We start from the raw sequence: 8560 nt of genomic DNA on the forward strand, positions 1-8560 counted from the left end.
GACCACATCCTTCCTGGCAGCACCCAAAGCAACCAGGCCGCTCGCGTCTCTCGCCTTCATTTTTCGACACAAGCGCCTGAGGAGGGACGCCACCCCTCCCCTTTGCGTCAAGAGACCTCCCCACCGGCCTCTGACTGATTCTTAGAACGGACGGAAAGAGTCGGGCAAGCCTGTCAAAGCTTTGAGCGAATGTCAAAAGCTTTAGACTTCCGCGAACTCTCCGGCTTGCACTGAGACGCGAGGTCGATGTGCTAAGCACCACGGGGCCCCTTTCGCCTGCAGGTCCCGAGCCGCCAACATGTTCTTAGTATCGTGTTCTCCAATCCTGGGTGACGGGCACCGCAGGGAGGCAGAGCCATCGCACTTGCCGGGTGGCAGAGGAAGGACCGGACTATGTACAATAGCGGCCAACGACTCCCAGAGCCGGTTGTGCGGCGTCTGCTCTCAGCCTAAGAGGCTTCTGGGAGTGCTCAGGCAAGGGTCAGCCTGCACCCTTGCTGGCAGCACCCAGGGGAACCAGGACGCTTGCATCTCTCGCCTTCATTTTCGACACAAGCGCCTGAGGAGGGACGCCACCCCTCCCCTTGCGTCAAGAGACCTCCCCACCAGCCTCTGACTGATTCTTAGAACGGACGGAAAGAGTCGGGCAAGCCTGTCAAAGCTTTGAGCGAATGTCAAAAGCTTTAGACTTCCGCGAACTCTCCGGCTTGCACTGAGACGCGAGGTCGATGTGCTAAGCACCACGGGGCCCCTTTCGCCTGCAGGTCCCGAGCCGCCAACATGTTCTTAGTATCGTGTTCTCCAAACCTGGGTGACGGGCACCGCAGGGAGGCAGAGCCATCGCACTTGCCGGGTGGCAGAGGAAGGACCGGACTATGTACAATAGCGGCCAACGACTCCCAGAGCCGGTAGTGCGGCGTCTGCTCTCAGCCTAAGAGGCTTCTGGGAGTGCTCAGGCAAGGGTCAGCCTGCACCCTTGCTGGCAGCACCCAGGGGAACCAGGACGCTTGCATCTCTCGCCTTCATTTTCGACACAAACGCCTGAGGAGGGAAGCCAACCCTCCGTGTGTCAAGAGACCGTCCCCGCCCCGGCCTCCGACTGATTCTTAGAACGGACGGAAAGAGTCAGGCAAGCCTGTTAAGACTTCCGCGAACTCTCCGGCTTGCACTGAGACGCGAGGTCGATGTGCTCAGCACCACGGGGCCCCTTTCGCCTGCAGGTCCCGAGCCGCCAACATGTTCTAAGTATCGTGTTCTCCAAACCTGGGTGACGGGCACCGCAGGGAGGCAGAGCCATCGCACTTGCCGGGTGGCAGAGGAAGGACCGGACTATGTACAATAGCGGCCAACGACTCCCAGAGCCGGTAGTGCGGCGCCTGCTCTCAGCCTAAGAGGCTTTTGGGAGTGCTCAGGCAAGGGTCAGCCTGCACCCTTGCTGGCAGCACCCAGGGGAACCAGGACGCTTGCATCTCTCGCCTTCATTTTCGACACAAACGCCTGAGGAGGGAAGCCAACCCTCCGTGTGTCAAGAGACCGTCCCCGCCCCGGCCTCCGACTGATTCTTAGAACGGACGGAAAGAGTCAGGCAAGCCTGTTAAGACTTCCGCGAACTCTCCGGCTTGCACTGAGACGCGAGGTCGATGTGCTCAGCACCACGGGGCCCCCTTCGCCTGCAGGTCCCGAGCCGCCAACATGTTCTAAGTATCGTGTTCCCCAAACCTGGGTGACGAGCACCGCAGGGAGGCAGAGCCATCGCACTTGCCGGGTGGCAGAGGAAGGACCGGACTATGTACAATAGCGGCCAACGACTCCCAGAGCCGGTAGTGCGGCGCCTGCTCTCAGCTTAAGAGGCTTTTGGGAGTGCTCAGGCAAGGGTCAGCCTGCACCCTTGCTGGCAGCACCCAGGGGAACCAGGACGCTTGCATCTCTCGCCTTCATTTTCGACACAAACACCTGAGGAGGGAAGCCAACCCTCCGTGTGTCAAGAGACCGTCCCCGCCCCGGCCTCCGACTGATTCTTAGAACGGACGGAAAGAGTCAGGCAAGCCTGTCAAAGAATTGAGCAGATGTCAAAATCTTTTAAGACTTCCGCGAACTCTCCGGCTTGCACTGAGACCCGAGGTCGATGTGCTCAGCACCACGGGGCCCCTTTCGCCTGCAGGTCCCGAGCCGCCAACATGTTCTAAGTATCGTGTTCCCCAAACCTGGGTGACGAGCACCGCAGGGCGGCAGAGCCATCGCACTTGCCGGGTGGCAGAGGAAGGACCGGACTATGTACAATAGCGGCCAACCACTCCCAGAGCCGGTAGTGCGGCGTGCGAGGTCTGCTCTCAGCGGAAGAGGGTTTTGGGAATGCTCAGGCAAGGGCCAGCCTGCACCCTTCCTGGCCGCTCCCACGGGAACCAGGCTACTTGCAATCCTTTCCCCCAATAGCAAGTGCCTTTTGGAGGGACGGCCGGAGTCAACGTGGGGTTTGCCCGCCCTCCAAAGTGTCAAGAGACCGCCGCACAGGCCTCTGACTGATTCTTAGAACAGGCAGCAAGAGTTGGGTAAGTCTGTCGAAAATTTGACAAAGTGTCAAAAATTAGACTTCCGAGAGCTCTTGGGCATGCACACAGGCCTGTCATTCAAGTGCTCTGCCCGCGGAACCGTTTTTCGGATGCCTTTCAAAGTGGTCCCGCGCCGCCATTTTGTTCTAAAAATCGTGTTCCCAGAAATCTCCGGGTACCCCGCCAACCTCACTGTGTCACAATGTCAAGTGGCACTGAATGGGTCTGAATTTCAAATTCGACTGCTTCGCTCTGGAACTCGAACCCGGCAAAACCGTTTGGATTTTTCCCGGTCCAGACTTCCGCGGCAGACAAAGTTAAAGTTTTCGGGCTGCAGACTCAAAACGACATCTGGCCAACCGCCGGGCTCAATTCGCCCAGTTCCTCCGGCACTTCGGAACTCATGTTCGGCATGAGTTTTTGAATCTTTCCCGATGCTTCGGCATTTTCCTCCGCTGACACTTAGAATATTTTTCACACTTGGCCGAAAATTTTTCTAAGTTTTTCTGGTTACTGATTTCTTCTTTTCGGGCATTTTTCTAAGTTTTCTTGGTTACTCATTTCTCATTTTCAAACATTTTTCTAAGTTTTTCTGGTTACTGATTTCTTCTTTTTTGGGCATTTTTCTAAGTTTTCTTGGTTACTCATTTCTCATTTTCAAACATTTTTCTAAGTTTTTCTGGTTACTCATTTCTCATTTTCAAACATTTTTCTAAGTTTTTCTGGTTACTGATTTCTTCTTTTTGGGCATTTTTCTAAGTTTTCTTGGTTACTCATTTCTCATTTTCAAACATTTTTCTAAGTTTTTCTGGTTACTGATTTCTTCTTTTTGGGCATTTTTCTAAGTTTTCTTGGTTACTCATTTCTCATTTTCAAACATTTTTCTAAGTTTTCTTGGTTACTCATTTCTCATTTTCAAACATTTTTCTAAGTTTTTCTGGTTACTGATTTCTTCTTTTTGGGCATTTTTCTAAGTTTTCTTGGTTACTCATTTCTCATTTTCAAACATTTTTCTAAGTTTTTCTGGTTACTCATTTCTCATTTTCAAACATTTTTCTAAGTTTTTCTGGTTACTGATTTCTTCTTTTTGGGCATTTTTCTAAGTTTTCTTGGTTACTCATTTCTCATTTTCAAACATTTTTCTAAGTTTTTCTGGTTACTCATTTCTCATTTTCAAACATTTTTCTAAGTTTTTCTGGTTACTCATTTCTGCTTTTCCAACGTTTTACTAAGTTTTGCTGGTTACTGAGTTCACACTTTTAAACATTTTCGGGCATTTTTCTACGTTTTTCATGTTACTCATTTAGCACTTTCAGGCACTTTCCTATGCTTTCCTGCTTACTGATTTCACACTTTTAAGCATCTTCGGGCATGTTCCCTAAGTTTTGCAGTTCATTCGTTTGGGACAGTCAGGCAGCTTTCCTAAGCTTTCCTGGTAACCGAATTCACATTGTTGAGAACTTTGGAACCCTTCCCTAAGCTGTGCTGGTTACTCACTTTACCTCTTCAGACACTTGCCCCCGTTGTGACAGAGACCACTTCCCGACTCGGGAAATGCACCAAATTCGGCCTGAACTCAGAGGGCAGTCCCCCCTCGAAGGCGTGGAAGTCGGCAGAATCGCCGGGTCAAATCCGGCTGAGCTACCCGGCTTGGAAGCCTCAAAGTCGGTATGAGCTGTCAGGTTCACTCCCATCCCCGTTTGGACCACTTCCCGACTCGGGAAATTCACCAAATTCGGCCTGAACTCAGAGGACAGTCCCCCCTCGAAGGCGTGACAGTCGGCAGAACCGCCGGATCAAATCCGGCTGAGCTACCCGGCCCCGAAGCCTCAAAGTCGGTAAGAGCTGTCAGGTTCACTCCCATCCCCGTTTGGACCACTTCCCGACTCGGGAAATTCACCAAATTCGGCCTGAACTTATACAACAGTCCCCCCTCGAAGGCGTGACAGTCGGCAGAACCGCCGGATCAAATCCGGTTGAGCTACCCGGCTTGGAAGCCCCAAAGTCGGTAAGAGCTGTCAGGTTCACTCCCATCCCCGTTTGGACCACTTCCCGACTCGGGAAATTCACCAAATTCGGCCTGAACTTATACACAGTCCCCCCTCGAAGGCGTGACAGTCGCTAGAACCGCCGGATCAAATCCGGTTGAGCTACCCGGCTTGGAAGCCCCAAAGTCGGTAAGAGCTGTCAGGTTCACTCCCATCCCCGTTTGGACCACTTCCCGACTTAGGAAATTCACCAAATTCGGCCTGAACTTAGAGGAGAGTCCCCGCTCGAAGGCGTGGAAGTCGGCAGAATCGCCGGGTCAAATCCGACTGAGCTACCCGGCCCCGAAGCCTCAATGTCGGTAAGAGCTGTCAGGTTCACTCCCATCCCCGTTTGGACCACTTCCCGACTCGGGAAATTCACCAAATTCGGCCTGAACTTAGACAACAGTCCCCCCTCGAAGCCGTGGCAGTCGCTAGAACCGCCGGATCAAATCCGGTTGAGCTACCCGGCTTGGAAGCCCCAAAGTCGGTATGAGCTGTCAGGTTCACTCCCATCCCCGTTTGGACCACTTCCCGACTTAGGAAAATCACCAAATTCGGCCTGAACTCAGAGGGCAGGCCCCCCTCGAAGGCCAGGCATTCGGCAGAACCGCCGGGTCAAATCCGACTGTGCTACCCGGCCCCAAAGCCTCAAAGTTGGTATGAGCAGTTAGGTTCACTCCCATCCCCGTTTGGACCACTTCCCGACTTAGGAAATTCACCCAAATTCGGCCTGAACTTAGAGGAGAGTCCCCGCTCGAAGGCGTGAAGTCGGCAGAATCGCCGGGTCAAATCCGACTGAGCTACCCGGCCCCGAAGCCTCAATGTCGGTAAGAGCTGTCAGGTTCACTCCCATCCCCGTTTGGACCACTTCCCGACTCGGGAAATTCACCAAATTCGGCCTGAACTTAGACAACAGTCCCCCCTCGAAGCCGTGGCAGTCGCTAGAACCGCGGATCAAATCCGGTTGAGCTACCCGGCTTGGAAGCCCCAAAGTCGGTATGAGCTGTCAGGTTCACTCCCATCCCCGTTTGGACCACTTCCCGACTTAGGAAAATCACCAAATTCGGCCTGAACTCAGAGGGCAGGCCCCCCTCGAAGGCCAGGCATTCGGCAGAACCGCCGGGTCAAATCCGACTGTGCTACCCGGCCCCAAAGCCTCAAAGTTGGTATGAGCAGTTAGGTTCACTCCCAAACCCGTTGGGACCACTTCCCGACTTAGGAAATTCACCAAATTCGGCCTGAACTTAGACAACAGTCCCCCCTCGAAGGCGTGACAGTCGGTAGAACCGCCGGGTCAAATCCGGCTGAGCTACCCGATTTGGAAGCCTTCAACACAAAACCCATCCGGCAATGCCACTCAAAAAGGGCCCAAATTCAGAAACACCCCCTTCAATAGGTACCACTTCCTCGGAGACACTACCGGGACACGCTCCCCTCGGCGAAAATTAAGCCCCCACCACTAACTGAAGCCAACCGCAGCCCCAACTTCAACGGAGAAATCAGTAACCAATTCAAAAATGCACTTGGTTACTGATTTGTACTGCTTCAAAAATATTCTAAGTGTCGCTGGTTACTGATTTGTACTGCACCAAAAATATTCTAAGTGTCACTGGTTACTGATTTGTACTGACTCAAAAATATTCTAAGTGTCGCTGGTTACTGATTTGTACTGACTGAAAAATATTCTAAGTGTCGCTGGTTACTGATTTGTACTGACTCAAAAATATTCTAAGTGTCGTGGTTACTGATTTGTACTGCTCCAAAAATATTCTAAGTGTCGCTGGTTACTGATTTGTACTGCTCCAAAAATATTCTAAGTGTCGCTGGTTACTGATTTGTACTGCTTCAAAAATATTCTAAGTGTCAGCGGTTACTGATTTGTACTGCTTCAAAAATATTCTAAGTGTCGCTGGTTACTGATTTGTACTGCTTCAAAAATATTCTAAGTGTCAGTGGTTACTGATTTGTACTGCTCAAAAATATTCTAAGTGTCGCTGGTTACTGATTTGTACTGCTCCAAAAATATTCTAAGTGTCGCTGGTTACTGATTTGTACTGCTTCAAAAATATTCTAAGTGTCGCTGGTTACTGATTTGTACTGCTTCAAAAATATTCTAAGTGTCAGTGGTTACTGATTTGTACTGCTTCAAAAATATTCTAAGTGTCGCTGGTTACTGATTTGTACTGCTTCAAAAATATTCTAAGTGTCGCTGGTTACTGATTTGTACTGCTTCAAAAATATTCTAAGTGTCGCTGGTTACTGATTTGTACTGCTTCAAAAATATTCTAAGTGTCAGTGGTTACTGATTTGTACTGCTCCAAAAATATTCTAAGTGTCGCTGGTTACTGATTTGTACTGCTTCAAAAATATTCTAAGTGTCAGTGGTTACTGATTTGTACTGCTCCAAAAATATTCTAAGTGTCGCTGGTTACTGATTTGTACTGCTTCAAAAATATTCTAAGTGTCAGCTGGTTACTGATTTGTACTGCTTCAAAAATAATCTAAGTGTCAGTGGTTACTGATTTGTTACTGCTTCAAAAATATTCTAAGTGTCGCTGGGTTACTGATTTGTACTGCTTCAAAAATATTCTAAGTGTCAGTGGTTACTGATTTGTACTGCTTCAAAAATATTTCTAAGTGTCGCTGGTTACTGTTTGTACTGCTTCAAAAATATTCTAAGTGTCAGTGGTTACTGATTTGTACTGCTTCAAAAATATTCTAAGTGTCGCTGGTTACTGATTTGTACTGCTTCAAAAATTTCTAAGTGTCAGTGGTTACTGATTTGTACTGCTTCAAAAATATTCTAAGTGTCAGCTGGTTACTGATTTGTACTGCTCCAAAAATATTCTAAGGTCGCTGGTTACTGATTTGTTACTGCTTCAAAAATATTCTAAGTGTCGCTGGTTACTGAGTTGTACTGCTCCAAAAATATTCTAAGTGTCGCTGGTTACTGATTTGTACTGCTTCAAAAATATTCTAAGTGTCGCTGGTTACTGATTTTACTGCTTCAAAAATATTCTAAGTGTCGCTGGTTACTGATTTGTACTGCTTCAAAAATATTCTAAGTGTCGCTGGTTACTGATTTGTACTGCTTCAAAAATATTCTAAGTGTCGCAGGTTACTGATTTGTACTGCTCCAAAAATATTCTAAGTGTCGCTGGTTACTGATTTGTACTGCTTCAAAAATATTCTAAGAGTCAGCGGTTACTGATTTGTACTGCTTCAAAAATATTCTAAGTGTCAGTGGTTACTGATTTGTACTGCTTCAAAAATATTCTAAGTGTCGCCGGTTACTGATTTGTACTGCTTCAAAAATATTCTAAGTGTCAGTGGTTACTGATTTGTACTGCTTCAAAAATATTCTAAGTGTCGCTGGTTACTGATTTGTACTGCTTCAAAAATATTCTAAGTGTCAGTGGTTACTGATTTGTACTGCTTCAAAAATATTCTAAGTGTCGCTGGTTACTGATTTGTACTGCTTCAAAAATATTCTAAGTGTCGCGGTTACTGATTTGTACTGCTTCAAAAATATTCTAAGTGTCAGTGGTTACTGATTTTACTGCTTCAAAATATTCTAAGTGTCGCTGGTTACTGATTTGTACTGCTTCAAAATATTCTAAGTGTCGCTGGTTACTGATTTGTACTGCTTCAAAAATATTCTAAGTGTCAGCTGGTACTGATTTGTACTGCTCCAAAAATATTCTAAGTGTCGCTGGTTACTGATTTGTACTGCTTCAAAAATATCTAAGTGTCGCTGGTTACTGATTTGTACTGCTTCAAAAATATTCTAAGTGTCAGTGGTTACTGATTTGTACCGCTTCAAAAATATTCTAAGTGTCGCTGGTTAACTGATTTGTACTGATACAAAAATATTCTAAGTTCCAGTGGATACTGATTTGTACTAGCTTCAAACAAAATATCTAAGTGTCGCTGGTTACTGATTTGTACTGCTTCAAAAATATTCTAAGTGTCAGTGGTTAG

This window comes from Hemiscyllium ocellatum, unplaced genomic scaffold, assembly GCF_020745735.1.
Source record: "Hemiscyllium ocellatum isolate sHemOce1 unplaced genomic scaffold, sHemOce1.pat.X.cur. scaffold_2397_pat_ctg1, whole genome shotgun sequence".
Taxonomy (NCBI): domain Eukaryota; kingdom Metazoa; phylum Chordata; class Chondrichthyes; order Orectolobiformes; family Hemiscylliidae; genus Hemiscyllium; species Hemiscyllium ocellatum.